Genomic DNA, 24763 nt, shown 5'->3' with positions numbered 1-24763 from the left:
AGCAACACTGTTCATACTCCGAGACCGTAGCGGGAAACTGTTGGTTGCCTAGCAGCAGTTAACGAAAAGACCGGAAGTGACTGTGCTTCAACTAGAAAACTTTTGCGTTTATCCTCTTTTTCCCGAGTATCAGACAAACTCGTTTAGCAGCGTGCTTTACCTTTGAGTTAGCTGAACTTCTGGTGGTTTGTTGGTGGATTTAAGGAGGTTAAATTGATGAAAAAAAGTTATCTTTCAGCTAGCTCTTGTTGCGCAGATACAGCAATGCATGATGGGAAATTCTCCCGGTATTTGTAAAGCTAAATAACCTTATGGGGCTCTGTTGGAAACTGCTTCATGTGTATATATAAATAGTGTGTAGTCCCAGCTTCCTACAGGCTGTGTTTGTGTTGATTTTGAGATTGTGAGCACCGTGAGTGTGCAGGGTTTGTGTGTGAAAGACTGCCCCATGCGTGAGCTAAGGAATTCATACTTACCTGGTAAGAGAGATACCATGATCACGAAGGTGGTTCTCTCAGGCCGAGGCTCAGCCATTGCACTCTGGCTTTGCTGACAGCCTGCGAATTCCCCAAATGTGGGAATCTCGACTACATAATTTCTGGTAGTGGGGACTGCGTTCGCGCTCTCCCCCCCTCATATGTTGAAAGAAAAATGAGTGGGAATGTTTGCGCTTATTTTCAATGACGACGTCATGCAATCTTCTGGCTTCCTAACTACAGTTTTATCAGTGAGGCCAGGGTAAGCAGGAGAGGAGGAGGGGATGCTGTCTTATTTAAAAAAGTCTGTGCAGCATTTGGGAGGCCTGTAAACATTAACAAACACAACTTTGGATGGGGCCTTCAGCTGTAAAGCCACATATTCAAAAGACTGAAAACTTCCAGGAGACAGCTGCTTACATTGAAATGATTCATTAATGACCTCAGTGAACTGCTGTCTGTGATCTGTGTTGATTTCGACTGTGTAATTATTGTTGGGGATTTTAACATCCATGTGGACAACCCTCAGGACAAAGGGACTAAAGACCTGAGTAACACTCTGGGCAACTTTGGGCTGACTCAGCATGTAACAGAGGCCACACATAATAGAGGACACACTCTTGACCTACTGATCTCCAAGCCTGAGCATTTCAAACATTGCTGTGTCTGATGTGGGCTTATCTGATCATTACTGTGTTTTCTTTGAAAGTAAAATCTCAGCCCACACAAATATATCAACAGCAGTGATCACAAAACGGTGTATAACTGAACACAGTAGTGCAATTTTTAACCAGGTCTTCCCATTAACACCTGACCTGTCCAGAGGGTCAGTCAATGAGCTCGTCAATAGCTTCAATGCTAACATGTTAAATGTAATGGATACTATTGCCCCCATTAAGGTGAAGGTTATCTCTGGAAGGAAAAAGTCTCCATGGAGAAACTCCACACTAGTGAAAAATGAAAAAAGAGAGTGTAGGAAAGCTGAGCGCAGATGGAGAAAAACAAACCTCCAGGTTCACTATGACATCTATAAAGAGAAACTTCACAATTATAATTTACAACTGAGGAGTGCAAGAAAGTCCTACTTCTCTGACATCATCACTAAAAACAGCCATAATGCTCGGGTCTTATTTTCTACAGTTGACAGGCTAACAAACCCTCCTGTGCCAGTGGCAGCTGAACTTCATTCGACCATGGCCTGCAATGACTTTGCCAAATTCTTCACAGACAAAATCCAAAAGATTAGACAAGCAGTTGGTACATCAACAGCAGATCCAGGATATGTACTGTGTCCACTGAAAAACTGTTTAAACACCATCAAAGAGTTTCACCCGATTAACAGCAAAGACCTGGAGGACATCTTAGGTCAACTGAACTCCTCCTCTTGCTGTTTAGATGTCCTGCCAACAAGTTTTTTCAAAAAGGTCTCAAAGACTTTAGAGTCAGACCTGTTACAGATCGTCGACTTTTCCTTAATGTCAGGTGTGTTTCCAGAACCACTAAAAACTGCTGTAATCAAACCTATACTGAAAAAGGACAATCTTGACAAGACACAAATGAAAAACTACAGGCCGATCTCAAATCTCCCATTTTTAAGTAAGATCATTGAAAAAGCAGTTTCTCAACAGCTCAATTACTTCTTAAAACAGAATAATTGCTACGATGCCTTCCAGTCAGGTTTTAGACAGAACCACAGCACTGAAACCGCTCTGACAAAAGTGTTTAATGACATATGTCTGAACACAGACAGTGGAAAAATGCCAGTCTTAGTTTTACTGGATCTCAGTGCAGCATTTGATACAGTTGACCACAACATATTACTCAAACGACTGGAGAACTGGACAGGTCTTTCAGGAACTGTACTAAACTGGTTCAAAACATACTTAGAAAACAGGAAATACTTTGTATCAATAGGTAACTTCACATCTGAGCAGACAAGTATCACATGTGGAGTTCCCCAAGGTTCCATCTTGGGACCCCCTCTGTTTAACATCTACATGCTCCCACTGGCACAGATTATAAAGAACAACAAAATAAACTATCACAGCTATGCAGATGACACACAAATATATATCACAATGTCACCAGGAGACCGAGGCCCTGTACAGGCTCTTGGTAAATGCATTGAGGAAATTAATGACTGGTTGTGCCACAATTTTCTCCAACTAAACAAAAACAAAACTGAGGTAATAGTCTTTGGCGCCAAAGAAAAACGATTACAGGTCACCAGAGAACTTCAATCTATACATCTAAAAACCACAAACCAGGCGAGAAATTTGGGTGTAGTGATGGATGCAGACCTAAACTTAGAAAAACACATTAAGACAATAACAAAGTCAGCTTACTATCACCTCAAGAATATATCAAGGATAAAAGATCTGATGTCTCAACAGGACCTGGAAAAACTAGTCCATGCATTCATCTTTAGTAGGCTTGATTACTGTAACAGCATCTTTACAGGTCTACCTAAAAAATCAGTCAGACAACTACAGCTCATTCAGAACTCTGCTGCTCGAGTCCTCACTAAGACCAAAAAAGTGGACCACATCAGTCCAGCTCTGAGGTCTTTACACTGGCTGCCTGTCCGTCAGAGGATAGACTTTAAAGTTCTGATGCTGGCCTATAAAGCTCTGAATGGTTTAGGACCAAAATACATCAATGACCTCCTGACCCAGTATGAACCTTCCAGATCCCTCAGGTCATCTGGATCTGGTCTTTTATCAGTTCCCAGAGTCAGAACCAGACACGGAGAAGCTGCATTCAGCTTTTATGCTCCTTATATCTGGAACAAACTCCCAGAAAGCCTCAGATCAGCTGAAACACTCAGTTTATTTAAATCCAGGTTGAAGACTCATCTATTCTCAGCTGCATTTGAATAAAGCACCAAATCCACACTTTTAAGCTTAAATTTCAAAACTTACATTAACTACTGATTTTATCTACTGTTCTGATTTTATCTGTTTTGATTTTACATACTGCTTTGTTTGTTTGTTTGTTTGTTTGTTTGTTTGTTTGTTTGTTTGTTTGTTTGTTAAGTGGGTTAGAGCTCTGGGTAGCTCCCCAGCTGGGTCTAGACTGGGTCTAGAGAGTATTTTAAATTCAGGGAATTTAAAATAGAAAGTAGCTCGTCCACAGAAGGACTGGTAGCTCCCCTTACGATAAGGGTTCAGATCGCGCGAACAGGTGTGAAATGTGTGTGTTTAGTTAGTTAGTTTGTTTGCTTGTTTTAATCAATTTTAAATCATACTTTTTATTTGTTTTTGTTTCTAATGTCTCTCTAAAGCACTTTGAATCACCTTGTTGTTGAATTGTGCTATACAAATAAATTTGCCTTGCCTTGCCTTTGTTCAAAATCACTACCCTTTCAGCTTGTTCGTGGCCACCAACAGATTAGGTCTGTTATTTTCATGTTTATTTTGCCATTTTATCTGCATAAAGCTTTTAAGTAACTTCAGTTCTTTTCATAAATATAAAATAATTATTACTTTTTACATTTTTAACCCTTTAAACACCAGTTTGTTTGTCCACTGCGACTAGCTGGAAGACAACCTCAAATCTTGCAATTTTATATAATTGAGTTGCTACTGAAATTTCTTGTATTATTAATAGTAGAGTATGGGTCATGTAATTGATTCACATCAACATTGATTATAATGCATTGTTATTTTTGTGCAGAGAGAGCAAAAACATGAAAACTCCCTCTCAGCTTGTTCGTGGCCAAAAATGGCCACCCCTTGTTTACAACTACAAAATGCTATAAAATTCATATATATTAAGAAAAATTTCCACTTTTTTTTACTTGATTTTTTAGATTAGCATCAGTGCTGTTCATGAAAATCAAAATTTCATTCAAATTCAGAATTCTAACCCTTTAAATACCAGTTAGATCACATAATCCTAGGAACTCATAAATGGAAAAAATCACAAAACCCCAATTTTTTTCCAAATAAAACATGCAAACTGAATTATTTTCTAACCATGATGGAGGTTAGATGCATAGCAATAAGTAAAAGTATCAATGAGTTTTATGTATCTTTGTTTTTTTTGGTGCAGTAACAGAAAAACAAAAAAACTCCCTCTCAGCTTGTTCGTGGCCAAAAATGGCCACCCCTGTTTACGTTTACAAAATACTATAAAATTAATATATATTAAAACATTTTTCTACTTTCATTGACTTGACATTTCACACCTGAGCCTCAACTCTCGTGGCCCGGTACCAAAGGACTCACGGACCGGGGGTTGGGGACCGCTGATCCAGATGAAGACGTGAGCCAAAGATCCTTTAAGTTTCATCTGATGAACTTACCTTTTCCTACATATGAAAAATGATGTGGTGTGAAGTAAATCGGGTTTGTATATATGTAGCCTCAGATGAGCATGAAATTTCATTTTTGACCTGCTTAATAGCAGTCTCAAATATTAAAGTCTTGGTGTTACAAAATCAATTGACATGTGCAGCAGCTGAAATATGACACCAAAGGCCACTCTTAATACAGACAGAAGTCGGGTAGTCAAAAATCTCTTATTCTGCTTTTTGTATTCTGAACTTCTTGAGTGGACAGCCAACAATCCTACAAATAGACTAGAGGATGTGCTTGAAATGTTTGTTAAAACAAATAACTGGACCTTACTTGTTAAGCTCAATGTTCTGACTGTCACATGGAGTCTTTCAGGTTGTTTTACGTTTACTATCACAAATGAATGTTTTTTTCCCCTAATGAATATACATTTTAGGTCTAAAGTGTCTAAAATCTGCAGTTTTGGAATTTTTCATGTGGATAACAAAATTAAAAAACAGAAAAAAAACACTCCAAAAAAAAACAAGTGATACATGTCATGAAGGACTGACATAATTTGATTCATAAGACTTTATTTGATATTCACACACACCATATTAACGGTTTCAGATAGTTCATCAGCCATATTGATCAGTCTAAGGCAGGTGGTTTTGTATGCTGAATAAAAATCCTGTCGACAAACGTCAAATGTTACGTACGGTTCAAAATGACTCCCGTACAAGACTGTAGTAAGGTCTACTATTGACCAGTAAGAAACCACCACACTCACACTGCAATGGGGTCCACAAGATTTAGTTTTCTTCGTCCAAGTCAGACTACAGGCTGAGGACACAACTCCGGCCTGGAATCCAAGGCCCAAAGCCATGAACTTCTTCTTTTTGCATGTTGTTGTAAGTTAAAATCCTAATAAAACATCTAATTATATATTTACCTGCTGACTGCAAAACAGCCACCACACCTCCGGCTGTCACTTCTCCTCCATTAGAAGCTGCAGCAGACGACATCATGCCTGCAGCGCAGGAGCCTGCAGCTATTCCAGCTGAGTTGAAACCTGCAGCTCCCAGAAGAGCAGGAGCAGTGACTACAGAACCTACTGCAGGAAGACAAGACATGTATCAGACATGGATCGGGCTTTGATTCAAATTAGTTAAAGATAAATAAACTGCTTACTTGCTCCTGCAGCAGTACACACAGCTGTCACTATAACACAACATAAGAACACACATTAACATCTAACTGGGCCATAGCTCAGCACACAGCTGATCAAGGATTTAGATCAAGTAACTGAGCTACAGAGAAGACGGGGAGGCTCTACGCTACGATGGAGTTTTAGAGCCACAAGAAAAAAGTTGTTGATATGGACATTACTGTCCCACAACAAACTGCTATAATTACTGTTTCTGCTACAAAATTCCTTATTTAGATGAGTTAGTGAAACAAATTGATCAGCCATTGTGTGATACAACATTCAACTTCTTTATTACACGAGGATGTAACCATCGATAACCTTGCATCTGTCCATTAGATCGTGGCTCAAGAGTTGGCAGTTTGTCTTGTAATTGGAAGGTTGCCGGTTCAAGCCACGGCTCGGACAGTCTTGGTCGTTGTGTCCTTGGGCAAGACACTTCACCTACCGCCTACTAGTAGAGGCCAGAGGGCCCGATGGCGTGATATGGCAGCCTCGCTTCTGTCGGCCTGCCTCAGGGCAGCTGTGGCTACAACTGTAGCTTGCCTCCACTAGTGTGTGAATGTGAGAGTGAATGAATAGTGGAATTGTAAAGCGCTTTGAGGGTCTTGAAAAGCGCTATATAAATGCAATCCATTATTATTATTACCAGCCCTTTTTTGGTACAACCTAATACTTATCACCACACTGCGTTTATGAGCTAAAACCAGGGAGTTTTAGCTCATGAGCTAAAACTCCTGGTGAAAAGCATTTTAAAGTTGTGTTCTGGTTATTTTAGCTCATGTTTCCTTCTTGCTAAAACCAATTCTGAAGTACGGTTTCACCAACTCAGATGATATACAGTAGCAACCATGGCAGCTTGCCTTGAGACAGCTGTAATCTCCACATTTTGACTTTATTCTCAAAATGATCGATAATACCTTTCTTAACTTTGCCCTAATACTACATCGTATTATCCTCACTGCAGCACAGTTACATGTAATTGTTTCAGGAAGAAACACTTGGTTACTGATCATCAGGATGCTTCACAATGAATACATGTATTGATATGTATTTATGAGTTTTAGAGACAAAAATAAATAAATAAGCAAATAGGTTTGTTACCTGCCCGGCTGTGATGGCTAAGGCTGTCACTGAAACACAAGAAAGAAAATAAAAGATCTCACCACAGCTCAGTCTGGAATAATTAAGACATTATCTGTAATGCTAGAATCATCAACTCATATAATGTAGAGATGATCTGAAAAAGGCAGCTGTACTCACACTGTATATACATAACACTATTTATACCAATTCCATGTGCAATACTCAACTGTATATACATAACACTATTTATTACATATTACTTACGTCTTGTATATTGTACATTTTATATATATATATATATATATATGTTTTTCCTCATGTTAATACTGTCCATATGCGCTGCAGAACTGTACCCCCCCCCCCCCCCCCCAGCATGTTTACACTGAGTATGAGATGCTCTGTACAACTGTATAGTGACAATAAAGGCATTCTATTCTATTCTATTCTATTCTATTCTATTCTATAGACCCATTGTTCCACTCAGGATGAGGAACCTAAGATTGGACTGTGTCTTAAACAGAAGTGAGCATCAGCTGTTATTTCCTGGATAATGAAACTGAATGGGCGTCACTGGGTCTATGAAGTAAATAAACTTCCTTTAGTCATCATAGAACAAGTGATTGTGAGGCTGGATCTCAGGAGGTTTGACATAGTTATTTATTTTATTTATTTTATGTTTTTTATTATGTATTTCACACACATGTGTTATTTCAAGGATTGTTCTTTCTATTTTAATCCTTATGTTAAATCAACTGCTTAAAATAAACACAAACAAAAAGGAGGTTATGATACGGAGCGTGTTTGAATGTTATTTGGGTCACTGAAAATGTGTCTGCATTATGTGTGTCCATTCTTTGGGGTGTGGTATGCAACAGAAGAAAGACCGCAGGTACCAATTAGTGTAGAATTTCCTCACATACTTGAGTCATACCTTGATTCTGGTTTAATCTTGTTAAGAAAAATAGTGAGAAACAGAAATGGAAATAAAATGGGTGAGTATAAAAGGCTTATCACAGCAGACACAAGAGCAGAAGGTGAGAGGAGTTATAAAAACAACCAACGTCTGAGAAGCCCTGGACAGGAGATCCTATGAAATGGCAGCACTGGAGATCATGACAAGACACACATTCAGGAAAGTTTATTATACTGCATTTAATCCCAGTCATTTTCAGAGAGAGATTAAAGGTTGAAGACTGATTTATAACAAGTCCCCACACAAACATAGATAAAGCACTAAAAGTGCCTCACTGACGAGCAAGAAGTGCAATAAATAACTGAGAAGTGATACATGCTGTATGGGCGTCGCACATATGACGAGTTAGGAGTGAGAACGTGTTGATCTGCAGGGAAGCAGGAGACTGTTGTTATAGAGTGGATTGAGGATTTTTATTCTTTATTTCTATTTTTCAAGACTTTGTGAATTGTCTTTTTTTTAAATAACTTGGCTTACCCTTTTTGGTTTTGTTAATATTGGCAATAGTGTGAAGTACTATTGTTGGGTTCGAATATATTTATTATATAGGTCATCCAGTTAAGGTAAATGTCATGTTTTGAATTGTTAGAATCTGATGAGCATTATTTTCTTTTCTTTTTTGTTGTTTTGTTTTTCTGTTTTCCCCCTGAGAGATTACCACCTTAACGTGGTCAGGCGGTGTGATGGCTGCAGTTACAGCCACACAGTGGTAATATCAGTGTAGAGGCTTACACACAACACTGCATCCACATTGGTCTTTCTTTAAATATAAGGTTTAATTTACAGGATAATAAATAACTGGTTTTGGTCTCAGTTAGGTTTTTGTGTGTTTTACCCCTTTTTGTGATTTTTGTGGGCTGATCAGCCACTATTTAAGTTTCCCCCGTTGTCTTCTTTAGTGAGGTCAGTTTGTTTGAGGTATCAGTATTGGTTGTTGCTAACTTTGAGTAGAGTTCTGTTATTTTGACCTCTTTTATGGGCACATATGATTTTTTTTTTTTGCATAATTTAACCAACTATGTTGTTGGGTTAAATAAATAAAAAAATGGGGGGGGGGGGGGGGGGGGGGGGGGGGCTGTACTGCAGTGGCCCTGAGAGGCCAAACGCAAACCATCAAAAAGGAAAGTTATGAGTTTAATGTTAAAATACGAGAGCGTTTCTCTCGTATCTGTCCTGATACTGCTATTTCATCTGCTATAAACAATAACCATACACTATTATTGCAATCTATACTACAGCTCAAAAGTCTGTAGAGAATTAGAAATGTCTTATTTTCTGACAACAGTAAAAATCGTTTAGAAGTTTTACTAAATTAATCAGAAGCGTAAAGAAATATAAATAATTAACGGTAACATTTATCATAAATCACAAATGAGATTTAGTGGAATATCTACTTAGTGTTGTTGAGACTCTCCAATTCTTTTTGTCTCGGTAGAGATCACGCAGAGATGTTTCCAAATTTCACACAATCCTTTTATTACCCATTTTCCTTACAGATGCATCTGGAGATCAGCACACTGCATCCTGTGCAGTCCTACTCTAAAGGCTGATCTGAAGAGTTTCACACAACAGCTACAGTTATAGTCTCTGGTCTCCAATTTCTACAGTAAATCCCCCACAATGGAAAAACACTGGTAAAGTGGCCTGGGGTGCTGACACCCTGACCCCCATCTCCTTTTAAGGTAATGTACATTGGCAATTGTCTGCCACTCACCCTCAGTAAATCTTGCTACTGTCCTGTGTTTGGGGTTAATTGCCCCACTTCCCTGCACCCCAGTTCTTTGTTCCCATCCCAGGACTATTTTCTATTTTCTAATCTTAAATCCTATAAACAACAAAATCATACTACGACACACACTAATAAACTACATTCACTATGACCTCAATACCTATTAGACAGTCCATTATTTCTACAGTGTACTGTTATGAAAACAACAGAATGATGATGAGACACTGTGGTAAAGTCTTACAGGTATATTTGCAGATAGTTATCAATACAGGATAAACACTGTGGGCTCCAGGAGACGGGGCAGAGGTAGGGAAGGTTGTCTGGAGGCACACTCAGACACTGTCACAGAAGGTCATGGAGATCCGTAACACTGAAACGTCTGCACAGAAACAAAGAGTGAGCAACCCATCTTGCCTCAATGATTACCGCCCAGTAGCACTCACCCCCATCATCACTAAGTGCTTAGAGCGACTGGTCCTAGCACACTTCAAATCCTGTCTCCCCCCCACCCTGGACCCCCACCAATTCGCATACCGCCGGAACAGGAGCACAGAGGATGCAGTCTCCATCGCAATGCACTCTGTCCTCTCACACCTGGACAACAACAACACCTACGCCAGAATGCTGTTTATAGACTTCAGTTCAGCATTCAATACAATCCACCCCTCACAACTCATCAGGAAACTGACAGACCTGGGTATCAGTTCCCTCATCTGCAAATGGTTACTGGACTTCCTGACCAACCGCCCCCAACATGTCCGGCTGGATAACCGCTGCTCATCTACCATCACAATGAACACCGGTGTACCACAAGGCTGTGTGATGAGCCCTTTCCTCTACTCCCTCTTCACCCACGACTGCAGACCTGCTGATGGTTCCAACACCATCATTAAGTTTGCAGATGACACCACGGTGATTGGCCTCATCAGTGACAACGATGAGGCCGCCTACAGGGAGGAGGTGGATCGTCTGGCTGAGTGGTGCGACAGAAACAACCTGCTGCTTAACACCGAGAAGACCAAGGAGCTCATCGTGGACTACAGGAGGAATGCTGACCCACATCCACCCATCCACATTAAGGGGACGGCTGTGGAGCGTGTGAGCAGCTTCAAGTTCCTGGGAGTCCACATCTCCGAGGATCTCACCTGGACGACCAACTGCTCCAAGCTGGTCAAGAAGGCTCACCAGCGCCTCTTCTTCTTGAGGACTCTGAGGAAGAACCACCTGTCCTCAGACATCCTGGTGAACTTCTATCGCTGCACCATCGAGAGCATCCTGACCAACTGTATAACAGTCTGGTACGGGAACTGCTCTGCCTCGGACCGGAAGGCGTTGCAGAGGGTCGTGAAAACTGCCCAGCGCATCGCCGGAGCACCACTTCCTGCCATAAAAGACATCTACAGGAAGCGGTGTCTGAAAAGGGCTGGGAAAATCATCAAAGACCCCAGTCACCCATCACATGGACTCTTCACCCTCCTGCCCTCTGGGAGGCGCCACAGGAGCCTCCGGACTAAGACCACCAGGTACCGGAACAGCTTCTTCCCCACAGCTGTCAGACTCCTGAACTCTGCCTCCTGACATCTGACCCACGTTAAACTCATGGACTGAACATACACACACCCACAATGGACAACTGTACCCTCAAACACAATAATAACATGGACTGAACCACCACTCACAACCACTAGCACTTTATACAGCCTCTGTAGAAACTATCTACACCCTCACTTATCTTAACTGCACTACTGTATAGCTCTGTGTAAATAATCATTCTGTACATTCGATAATTTTTAATCCTACAACTGTTTACAACTTGCATAGTTCCCATTTCTGTATAGCTGTATATCCCAGATTCTGTAAAGTTATTTATTTCATATTCTGTATAGTTTTTCATATTTATATCCTGTTCATATCCTGTACATAGCGTGTACTCACTACAGCCTGTACATACTTATAGTTATAGAATATTCACAACCTACTTCATACCGTGTACATTATAACATACCATAATAGACCCATTTCTGTAATATACTCACATATCTATATTATTGCTAATATATATTGTAATATATCTATATCACTAAAGCACTTCTGGATGGATGCAAACTGCATTTCGTTGCCCTGTACCTGTGCATGTGCAATGACAATAAAGTTGAATTCTATTCTATTCTATTCTATTCTATTCTATTCTATTCTATTCAAAGGCAAGAACTGATGGAAAATGTGACATGACTGTGGCATAATACGTTACCTTGGTACTGCAATGATCTGGTTGTTTAGAAGCCAGCATGAAGACCTCGCGAGGAACAGGCGAGTAATCAGCTGACAAGTGACTGAGGGACGGGAAGATGGAGGAGCATCCCCTAAAAAAGACAAGCACACGGACAACAACACAGGCATACACCGAAAGAGGAGAGAGAAAGAAGCAGGCCAGCAAAAGAGAGCAAGGGAACCATGACATCTACTGAGGCCCATTTTTATTTGGTACATCGTATCACCAGATGTCAGTTTGTGATGTTAGATCCCAACTTGTCAGTGAAGAAATCTTTTTCCAAAGATATCAGCACAAACCAAAATCATTGTGTGGATTAAAAAGAGCAAATTGTTGAAGTTTGTGATGGATCACTCCATTTTCTGTTTGCACTTGTCAGATGTGTTGCAGGTATATAACCATGTGATCAGTCCATACAGCAGTGATCGTTACTACAAATGGGCCCATGTATAAGTGTGTAGATATTTCCTAATACATCATGGGTGATTTAACATAAATGATTCATTAAACACACATCTGTGTAAACATTACTGATAAATTTCATGTAATATTATTAAATGTAAATTATTAATTAAAAGATGACTGTTTCAATCTGACCACAAACCTTTGAGCAGTAGTGTCACGCTTATCAGTGGCTCATGGTTGCTTAAGGCCTATGTCTGTACTTGACCACAGAGGCAGAGCATCATTCAACCTGCCAGCTGCCTATCTTGGGAGCTTTTCAAGGATGACAGACTCCACTTTCTCTGCAGCAAGACAGCTCATAACTTTTTTACAGTGTCTCCCTGTCCTCAGACTTCTATATATTCTTCTGTAATACATAACTATACACTATCATTGCAATATACACTACAGCTCAAAGGTTTGAAGTCAATTTTCACCTGGTTTATAACCATGTGATCAGTCCACACAGAAGTGATTGTTTCTAAAATTTGGCGCACGTATAAGTGTGTTGACATTTCCTAATGCATCATGGGTGATTTAACTTCAATGATTAATTAAACAAACATCTGTGAAAACATTTCTGATCATTTTCATGTAATATTATGTTAAAAGTAAATGTAAATTATTAATTAAAAGACAACTGTTTGAAACTGACCACAAACTTTTGAGCAGTAGTGTGTGTTGTATGGATGTGTCTGTCTGTATCTGATCAGGATTTTGTCATCAGTTTCAACAAGACGCTCATTTTTTAGCTGTTTCTATCATCAAAATTGAGTTGGAGTGTTTTAACTCTGATGGCAATCTCTCCCTAACAAGTCCACTTTATTGCGTGCTCATTTTCTCCTATTAGTGGCTCATACGTATATAATTAGGAAACATGCATTAAGTCAGTGGTCCTCAACCTTTTTTGTGCCACGGACCGGTTTATGCCCAACAATATTTTCACTGACGGGCCTTTAAGGTGTCGTGGATAAATACAACAAAATAAAACTAGTACCGGTACCGGAAAAAAAGAAGATTTATTTATAACACACTTGAAAAGACCCAGGGACACCGAGTTAACGATAAAAACGATAACAAAATAATGCTGAATACCGATAAAAACCCTGAAAACCATACATTTCACACCTGAGCCTCAAATCTCGCGGCCCTGTACCAAACGACTCATGGACCGGCACCGGTCCGAGGCCCGGGGGTTGGGGACCGCTGCATTAAGTGCACTAATTTCTCACACTTATCAGTGGCTCATGGTTGCTTAAGGCCTATGTCTGTACTTGACCACAGAGGCAGAGCATCATTCAACCTGCCAGCTGCCTATCTTGGGAGCTTTTCAAGGATGACAGACTCCACTTTCTCTGCAGCAAGACAGCTCATAACTTTTTTACAGTGTCTCCCTGTCCTCAGAATTCTATATATTCTTCTGTAATAGATAACTATACACTATCATTGCAATCTACACTACAGCTCAAACGTTTGAAGTCAGTTTTCACCTGGTTTATAACCATGTGATCTGTCCACACAGCAGTGATGGCTACTAAAAATGGGCCCATGTATAAGTGTGTAGACATTTCCTAATGCATCATGGGTGATTTAACATAAATGATTCATTAAACACACATCTGTGAAAACATTTCTGATAAACTTTGCCTAATTTTATGTTATAGCAAATATAATTTTAAAATTAAGACAAGAATGTTTGAATCTGACCACAAACTTTTGAGCAGTAGTGTGTGTTGTATGCATGTGTCTGTCTGTATCTGATCAGGATTTTGTCATCAGTTTCAACAAAACGCTCATTTTTTAGCTGTTTCTGTCATCAAAATTGAGTTGGAGTGTTTTAACTCTGGTGGCAATCTCTCCCTAACAAGTCCACTTTATTGCGTGCTCATTTTCTCCTTTTAGTGGCTCATACGTATATAATTAGGAAACATGCATTAAGTCAGTAGTCCTCAACCTTTTTTGCGCCACGGACCGGTTTATGCCCAAAAATATTTTCACGGAAAGGCCTTTAAGGTGTCGTGGATAAATACAACAAAATAAAACTAGTACCGGTACCAAAAAAAAGAAGATTTGTTCATAACACACTTGAAAAGACCCAGGGACACCGAGTTAACGATAAAAACGATAACAAAATAACTCTGAATACCGATAAAAACCCTGAAAACCATACATTTCACACCTGAGCCTCAACTCTCGCGGCCCGGCACCAAACGACTCACGGACCGGCACCGATCCGAGGCCCGGGGGTTGGGGACCGCTGCATTAAGTGCACTAATTTCTCACACTTATCAGTGGCTCATGGTTGCTTAAGGCCTATGTCTGTACTTGACCACAGAGGCAGAGCATCATTCAACCTGCCAGCTGCCTATCTTGGGAGCTTTTCAAGGATGACAGACTCCACTTTCTCTGCAGCAAGACAGCTCATAACTTTTTTACAGTGTCTCCCTGTCCTCAGACTTCTATATATTCTTCTGTAATAGATAACTATACACTATCATTGCAATCTACACTACAGCTCAAACGTTTGAAGTCAGTTTTCACCTGGTTTATAACCATGTGATCTGTCCACACAGCAGTGATGGTTACTAAAAATGGGCCCATGTATAAGTGTGTAGACATTTCCTAATGCATCATGGGTGATTTAACATAAATGATTCATTTAACACACATCTGTGAAAACATTTCTGATCATTTTCATGTAATATTATGTTAAAAGTAAATGTAAATTATTAATTAAAAAGACGACAGTTTGAATCTGACCACAAACTTTTGAGCAGTAGTGTGTGTTGTATGCATGTGTCTGTCTGTATCTGATCAGGATTTTGTCATCAGTGTCAACAAAACGCTCATTTTTTAGCTGTTTCTATCATCAAAAATTGAGTTGGAGTGTTTTAACACTGATGGCAATCTCTCCCTAACAAGTCCACTTTATTGCGTGCTCATTTTCTCCTATTAGTGGTTCATAGGAGTCTAACTAATGAACTGTATGCATGTTTCCTAATCTGTCACACTTATCAGTGGCTCATGGTTGCTTAAGGCCTATGTCTGTACTTGACCACAGAGGCAGAGCATCATTCAACCTGCCAGCTGCCTATCTTGGGAGCTTTTCAAGGATGACAGACTCCACTTTCTCTGCAGCAAGACAGCTCATAACTTTTTTACAGTGTCTCCCTGTCCTCAGACTTGTATATGTTCTTCTGTAATAGATAACTATACACTATCATTGCAATCTACACTACAGCTCAAACGTTTGAAGTCAGTTTTCACCTGGTTTATAACCATGTGATCTGTCCACACAGCAGTGATGGCTACTAAAAATGGGCCCATGTATAAGTGTGTAGACATTTCCTAATGCATCATGGGTGATTTAACATAAATGATTCATTAAACACACATCTGTGAAAACATTTCTGATAAACTTTGCCTAATTTTATGTTATAGCAAATATAATTTTAAAATTAAAACAAGAATGTTTGAAACTGACCACAAACTTTTGAGCAGTAGTGTGTGTTGTATGCATGTGTCTGTCTGTATCTGATCAGGATTTTGTCATCAGTGTCAACAAAACGCTCATTTTTTAGCTGGTTCTATCATCAAAATTGAGTTGGAGTGTTGTAACTCTGGTGGCAATCTCTCCCTAACAAGTCCACTTTATTGCGTGCTCATTTTCTCCTATTAGTTGCTCATACATATATAATTAGGAAACATGCATTAAGTCAGTGGTCCTCAACCTTTTTTGCGCCACGGACCGGTTTATGCCCGACAATATTTTCACGGACTGGCCTTTAAGGTGTCGCGGATAAATACAACAAAATAAAACTAGTACCGGTACCGGAAAAAAAGAAGATTTATTTATGACACACTTGAACAGACCCAGGGACACCGAGTTAACGATAAAAACGATAACAAAATAACGCTGAATACCGATAAAAACCCTGAAAACCATACATTTCACACCTGAGCCTCAACTCTCGCGGCCCGGTACCAAACGACTCACGGACCGGCACCTTTCCGAGGCCCGGGGGTTGGGGACCGCTGCATTAAGTGCACTAATTTCTCACACTTATCAGTGGCTCATGGTTGCTTAAGGCCTATGTCTGTACTTGACCACAGAGGCAGAGCATCATTCAACCTGCCAGCTGCCTATCTTGGGAGCTTTTCAAGGATGACAGACTCCACTTTCTCTGCAGCAAGACAGCTCATAACTTTTTTACAGTGTCTCCCTGTCCTCAGACTTGTATATGTTCTTCTGTAATAGATAACTATACACTATCATTGCAATCTACACTACAGCTCAAAGGTTTGAAGTCAGTTTTCACCTGGTTTATAACCATGTGATCTGTCCACACAGCAGTGATGGCTACTAAAAATGGGCCCATGTATATGTGTGAAGACATTTCCTAATGCATCATGGGTGATTTAACATAAATGATTCATTAAACACACATCTGTGAAAACATTTCTGATCATTTTCATGTAATATTATGTTAAAAGTAAATGTAAATTATTAATTAAAAAGACGACAGTTTGAATCTGACCACAAACCTTTGAGCAGTAGTGTGTGTTGTATGCATGTGTCTGTCTGTATCTGATCAGGATTTTGTCATCAGTGTCAACAAAACGCTCATTTTTTAGCTGTTTCTATCATCAAAATTGAGTTGGAGTGTTTTAACTCTGGTGGCAATCTCTCCCTAACAAGTCCACTTTATTGCGTGCTCATTTTCTCCTATTAGTGGCTCATACGTATACAATTAGGAAACATGCATTAAGTCAGTGGTCCTCAACCTTTTTTGCGCCACGGACCGGTTTATGCCCGACAATATTTTCATGGACCGGCCTTTAAGGTGTCGCGGATAAATACAACAAAATAAAACTAGTACCGGTACCGGAAAAAAGAAGATTTATTTATAACACACTTGAAAAGACCCAGGGACACCGAGTTAACGATAAAAACGATAACAAAATAATGCTGAATACCGATAAAAACCCTGAAAACCATACATTTCACACCTGAGCCTCAACTCTCGCGGCCCTGTACCAAACGACTCATGGACCGGCACCGGTCCGAGGCCCGGGGGTTGGGGACCGCTGCATTAAGTGCACTAATTTCTCACACTTATCAGTGGCTCATGGTTGCTTAAGGCCTATGTCTGTACTTGACCACAGAGGCAGAGCATCATTCAACCTGCCAGCTGCCTATCTTGGGAGCTTTTCAAGGATGACAGACTCCACTTTCTCTGCAGCAAGACAGCTCATAACTTTTTTACAGTGTCTCCCTGTCCTCAGAATTCTATATATTCTTCTGTAATAGATAACTATACACTATCATTGCAATCTACACTACAGCTCAAACGTTTGAAGTCAGTTTTCACCTGGTTTATAACCATGTGATCTGTCCACACAGCAGTGATGGCTACTAAAAATGGGCCCATGTATAAGTGTGTAGACATTTCCTAATGCATCATGGGTGATTTAACATAAATGATTCATTAAACACACATCTGTGAAAACATTTCTGATAAACTTTGCCTAATTTTATGTTATAGCAAATATAATTTTAAAATTAAGACAAGAATGTTTGAATCTGACCACAAACTTTTGAGCAGTAGTGTGTGTTGTATGCATGTGTCTGTCTGTATCTGATCAGGATTTTGTCATCAGTTTCAACAAAACGCTCATTTTTTAGCTGTTTCTGTCATCAAAATTGAGTTGGAGTGTTTTAACTCTGGTGGCAATCTCTCCCTAACAAGTCCACTTTATTGCGTGCTCATTTTCTCCTATTAGTGGCTCATACGTATATAATTAGGAAACATGCATTAAGTCAGTAGTCCTCAACCTTTTTTGCGCCACGGACCGGTTTATGCCCGACAATATTTTCACGGACTGGCCTTTAAGGTGTCGCGGATAAATACAACAAAATAAAACTAGTACCGGTACCAGAAAAAAAGAAGATTTATTTATGACACACTTGAACAGACCCAGGGACACCGAGTTAACGATAAAAACGATAACAAAATAACGCTGAATACCGATAAAAACCCTGAAAACCATACATTTCACAGATGAGCCTCAACTCTCGCGGCCCGGTACCAAACGACTCACGGACCGGCACCTTTCCGAGGCCCGGGGGTTGGGGACCGCTGCATTAAGTGCACTAATTTCTCACACTTATCAGTGGCTCATGGTTGCTTAAGGCCTATGTCTGTACTTGACCACAGAGGCAGAGCATCATTCAACCTGCCAGCTGCCTATCTTGGGAGCTTTTCAAGGATGACAGACTCCACTTTCTCTGCAGCAAGACAGCTCATAACTTTTTTACAGTGTCTCCCTGTCCTCAGACTTGTATATGTTCTTCTGTAATAGATAACTATACACTATCATTGCAATCTACACTACAGCTCAAAGGTTTGAAGTCAGTTTTCACCTGGTTTATAACCATGTGATCTGTCCACACAGCAGTAATGGCTACTAAAAATGGGCCCATGTATATGTGTGTAGACATTTCCTAATGCATCATGGGTGATTTAACATAAATGATTCATTTAACACACATCTGTGAAAACATTTCTGATCATTTTCATGTAATATTATGTTAAAAGTAAATGTAAATTATTAATTAAAAAGACGACAGTTTGAATCTGACCACAAACCTTTGAGCAGTAGTGTGTGTTGTATGCATGTGTCTGTCTGTATCTGATCAGGATTTTGTCATCAGTGTCAACAAAACGCTCATTTTTTAGCTGTTTCTATCATCAAAATTGAGTTGGAGTGTTTTAACTCTGGTGGCAATCTCTCCCTAACAAGTCCACTTTATTGCGTGCTCATTTTCTCCTATTAGTGGCTCATACGTATACAATTAGGAAACATGCATTAAGTCAGTAGTCCTCAACCTTTTTTGCGCCACGGACCGGTTTATGCCCGACAATATTTTCATGGACCGGCCTTTAAGGTGTCGCGGATAAATACAACAAAATAAAACTAGTACCGGTACCGGAAAAAAAGAAGATTTATTTATGACACACTTGAAAAGACCCAGGGACACCGAGTTAACGATAAAAACGATAACAAAATAACGCTGAAAACCGATAAAAACCCTGAAAACCATAGATTTCACAACTGAGCCTCAACTCTCGCGGACCGGCACCTTTCCGAGGCCCGGGGGTTGGGGACCGCTGCATTAAGTGCACTAATTTCTCACACTTATCAGTGGCTCATGGTTGCTTAAGGCCTATGTCTGTACTTGACCACAGAGGCAGAGCATCATTCAACCTGCCAGCTGCCTATCTTGGGAGCTTTTCAAGGATGACAGACTCCACTTTCTCTGCAGCAAGACAGCTCATAACTTTTTTACAGTGTCTCCCTGTCCTCAGACTTCTATATATTCTTCTGTAATAGATAACTATACACTATCATTGCAATCTACACTACAGCTCAAAGGTTTGAAGTCAATTTTCACCTGTTTATAACCATGTGATCTGTCCACACAGGAGTGATGGTTACTAAAAATGGGCCCATGTATAAGTGTGTAGACATTTCCTAATGCATCATGGGTGATTTAACATAAATGATTCATTAAACACACATCTGTGAAAACATTTCTGATCATTTTCATGTAATATTATGTTAAAAGTAAATGTAAATTATTAATTAAAAAGACGACAGTTTGAATCTGACCACAAACTTTTGAGCAGTAGTGTGTGTTGTATGCATGTGTCTGTCTGTATCTGATCAGGATTTTGTCATCAGTGTCAACAAAACGCTCATTTTTTAGCTGTTTCTGTCATCAAAATTGAGTTGGAGTATTTTAACTCTGATGGCAATCTCTCCCTAACAAGTCCACTTTATTGCGTGCTCATTTTCTCCTATTAGTGGTTCATAGGAGTCTAACTAATGAACTGTATGCATGTTTCCTAATCTGTCACACTTATCAGTGGCTCATGGTTGCTTAAGGCCTATGTCTGTACTTGACCACAGAGGCAGAGCATCATTCAACCTGCCAGCTGCCTATCTTGGGAGCTTTTCAAGGATGACAGACTCCACTTTCTCTGCAGCAAGACAGCTCATAACTTTTTTACAGTGTCTCCCTGTCCTCAGACTTCTATATATTCTTCTGTAATAGATAACTATACACTATCATTGCAATCTACACTACAGCTCAAAGGTTTGAAGTCAATTTTCACCTGGTTTATAACCATGTGATCTGTCCACACAGCAGTGATGGCTACTAAAAATGGGCCCATGTATAAGTGTGTAGACATTTCCTAATGCATCATGGGTGATTTAACATAAATGATTCATTAAACACACATCTGTGAAAACATTTCTGATAAACTTTGCCTAATTTTATGTTATAGCAAATATAATTTTAAAATTAAAACAAGAATGTTTGAAACTGACCACAAACTTTTGAGCAGTAGTGTGTGTTGTATGCATGTGTCTGTCTGTATCTGATCAGGATTTTGTCATCAGTGTCAACAAAACGCTCATTTTTTAGCTGTTTCTATCATCAAAATTGAGTTGGAGTGTTTTAACTCTGGTGGCAATCTCTCCCTAACAAGTCCACTTTATTGCGTGCTCATTTTCTCCTATTAGTGGCTCATACGTATATAATTAGGAAACATGCATTAAGTCAGTGGTCCTCAACCTTTTTTGCGCCACGGACCGGTTTATGCCCGACAATATTTTCATGGACCGGCCTTTAAGGTGTCGCGGATAAATACAACAAAATAAAACTAGTACCGGTACCGGAAAAAAAGAAGATTTATTTATGACACACTTGAAAAGACCCAGGGACACCGAGTTAACGATAAAAACGATAACAAAATAACGCTGAAAACCGATAAAAACCCTGAAAACCATACATTTCACAACTGAGCCTCAACTCTCGCGGACCGGCACCTTTCCGAGGCCCGGGGGTTGGGGACCGCTGCATTAAGTGCACTAATTTCTCACACTTATCAGTGGCTCATGGTTGCTTAAGGCCTATGTCTGTACTTGACCACAGAGGCAGAGCATCATTCAACCTGCCAGCTGCCTATCTTGGGAGCTTTTCAAGGATGACAGACTCCACTTTCTCTGCAGCAAGACAGCTCATAACTTTTTTACAGTGTCTCCCTGTCCTCAGACTTGTATATGTTCTTCTGTAATAGATAACTATACACTATCATTGCAATCTACACTACAGCTCAAAGGTTTGAAGTCAATTTTCACCTGGTTTATAACCATGTGATCTGTCCACACAGCAGTGATGGCTACTAAAAATGGGCCCATGTATAAGTGTGTAGACATTTCCTAATGCATCATGGGTGATTTAACATAAATGATTCATTAAACACACATCTGTGAAAACATTTCTGATAAACTTTGCCTAATTTTATGTTATAGCAAATATAATTTTAAAATTAAAACAAGAATGTTTGAAACTGACCACAAACTTTTGAGCAGTAGTGTGTGTTGTATGCATGTGTCTGTCTGTATCTGATCAGGATTTTGTCATCAGTGTCAACAAAACGCTCATTTTTTAGCTGGTTCTATCATCAAAATTGAGTTGGAGTGTTTTAACTCTGGTGGCAATCTCTCCCTAACAAGTCCACTTTATTGCGTGCTCATTTTCTCCTTTTAGTGGCCCATACGTATATAATTAGGAAACATGCATTAAGTCAGTGGTCCTCAACCTTTTTTGCGCCACGGACCGGTTTATGCCCGACAATATTTTCATGGACCGGCCTTTAAGGTGTCGCGGATAAATACAACAAAATAAAACTAGTACCGGTACCGGAAAAAAAGAAGATTTATTTATGACACACTTGAAAAGACCCAGGGACACCGAGTTAACGACAAAAACGATAACAAAATAACTCTGAATACCGATAAAAACCCTGAAAACCATACATTTCACAACTGAGCCTCAACTCTCGCGGACCGGCACCTTTCCGAGGCCCGGGGGTTGGGGACCGCTGCATTAAGTGCACTAATTTCTCACACTTATCAGTGGCTCATGGTTGCTTAAGGCCTATGTCTGTACTTGACCACAGAGGCAGAGCATCATTCACCCTGCCAGCTGCCTATCTTGGGAGCTTTTCAAGGATGACAGACTCCACTTTCTCTGCAGCAAGACAGCTCATAACTTTTTTACAGTGTCTCCCTGTCCTCAGACTTCTATATATTCTTCTGTAATAGATAACTATACACTATCATTGCAATCTACACTACAGCTCAAACGTTTGAAGTCAGTTTTCACCTGGTTTATAACCATGTGATCTGTCCACACAGGAGTGATTGTTTCTAAAATTTGGCGCATGTATAAGTGTGTTAACATTTCCTAATGCATCATGGGTGATTTAACATAAATGATTCATTAAACACACATCTGTGAAAACATTTCTGATCATTTTCATGTAATATTATGTTAAAAGTAAATGTAAATTATTAATTAAAAAGACGACAGTTTGAATCTGACCACAAACCTTTGAGCAGTAGTGTGTGTTGTATGCATGTGTCTGTCTGTATCTGATCAGGATTTTGTCATCAGTGTCAACAAAACGCTCATTTTTTAGCTGTTCCTATCATCAAAAATTGAGTTGGAGTGTTTTAACACTGATGGCAATCTCTCCCTAACAAGTCCACTTTATTGCGTGCTCATTTTCTCCTATTAGTGGTTCATAGGAGTCTAACTAATGAACTGTATGCATGTTTCCTAATCTGTCACACTTATCAGTGGCTCATGGTTGCTTAAGGCCTATGTCTGTACTTGACCACAGAGGCAGAGCATCATTCAACCTGCCAGCTGCCTATCTTGGGAGCTTTTCAAGGATGACAGACTCCACTTTCTCTGCAGCAAGACAGCTCATAACTTTTTTACAGTGTCTCCCTGTCCTCATACTTCTATATGTTCTTCTGTAATAGATAACTATACACTATCATTGCAATCTACACTACAGCTCAAACGTTTGAAGTCAGTTTTCACCTGGTTTATAACCATGTGATCTGTCCACACAGCAGTGATGGTTACTAAAAATGGGCCCATGTATAAGTGTGTAGACATTTCCTAATGCATCATGGGTGATTTAACATAAATGATTCATTAAACACACATCTGTGAAAACATTTCTGATAAACTTTGCCTAATTTTATGTTATAGCAAATATAATTTTAAAATTAAAACAAGAATGTTTGAAACTGACCACAAACTTTTGAGCAGTAGTGTGTGTTGTATGCATGTGTCTGTCTGTATCTGATCAGGATTTTGTCATCAGTGTCAACAAAACGCTCATTTTTTTAGCTGGTTCTATCATCAAAATTGAGTTGGAGTGTTTTAACTCTGGTGGCAATCTCTCCCTAACAAGTCCACTTTATTGCGTGCTCATTTTCTCCTATTAGTGGCTCATACGTATATAATTAGGAAACATGCATTAAGTCAGTGGTCCTCAACCTTTTTTGCGCCACGGACCGGTTTATGCCCGACAATATTTTCATGGACCGGCCTTTAAGGTGTCGCGGATAAATACAACAAAATAAAACTAGTACCGGTACCGGAAAAAAAGAAGATTTATTTATGACACACTTGAAAAGACCCAGGGACACCGAGTTAACGATAAAAACGATAACAAAATAACTCTGAATACCGATAAAAACCCTGAAAACCATACATTTCACAACTGAGCCTCAACTCTCGCGGACCGGCACCTTTCCGAGGCCCGGGGGTTGGGGGCCGCTGCATTAAGTGCACTAATTTCTCACACTTATCAGTGGCTCATGGTTGCTTAAGGCCTATGTCTGTACTTGACCACAGAGGCAGAGCATCATTCAACCTGCCAGCTGCCTATCTTGGGAGCTTTTCAAGGATGACAGACTCCACTTTCTCTGCAGCAAGACAGCTCATAACTTTTTTACAGTGTCTCCCTGTCCTCAGACTTCTATATATTCTTCTGTAATAGATAACTATACACTATCATTGCAATCTACACTACAGCTCAAACGTTTGAAGTCAGTTTTCACCTGGTTTATAACCATGTGATCTGTCCACACAGGAGTGATTGTTTCTAAAATTTGGCGCATGTATAAGTGTGTTGACATTTCCTAATGCATCATGGGTGATTTAACATAAATGATTCATTAAACACACATCTGTGAAAACATTTCTGATCATTTTCATGTAATATTATGTTAAAAGTAAATGTAAATTATTAATTAAAAAGACGACAGTTTGAATCTGACCACAAACCTTTGAGCAGTAGTGTGTGTTGTATGCATGTGTCTGTCTGTATCTGATCAGGATTTTGTCATCAGTGTCAACAAAA

General features: G+C 39.7%; 1 non-coding gene across 1 annotated transcript; it reads left to right on the top strand.

Annotated features, from left to right (window-relative positions):
* Nucleotides 1-468: 468 nt before the first annotated feature.
* Nucleotides 469-631, top strand: LOC145430244 (U1 spliceosomal RNA). The gene has a single exon (XR_013910709.1). It is a non-coding gene; the product is annotated as a U1 spliceosomal RNA (small nuclear RNA).
* Nucleotides 632-24763: the final 24132 nt, after the last annotated feature.

This window comes from Astatotilapia calliptera, chromosome 7, assembly GCF_964374335.1.
Source record: "Astatotilapia calliptera chromosome 7, fAstCal68.1, whole genome shotgun sequence".
NCBI classification, from domain to species: domain Eukaryota; kingdom Metazoa; phylum Chordata; class Actinopteri; order Cichliformes; family Cichlidae; genus Astatotilapia; species Astatotilapia calliptera.
This window is presented reverse-complemented; position numbering and strand designations above follow the sequence as displayed.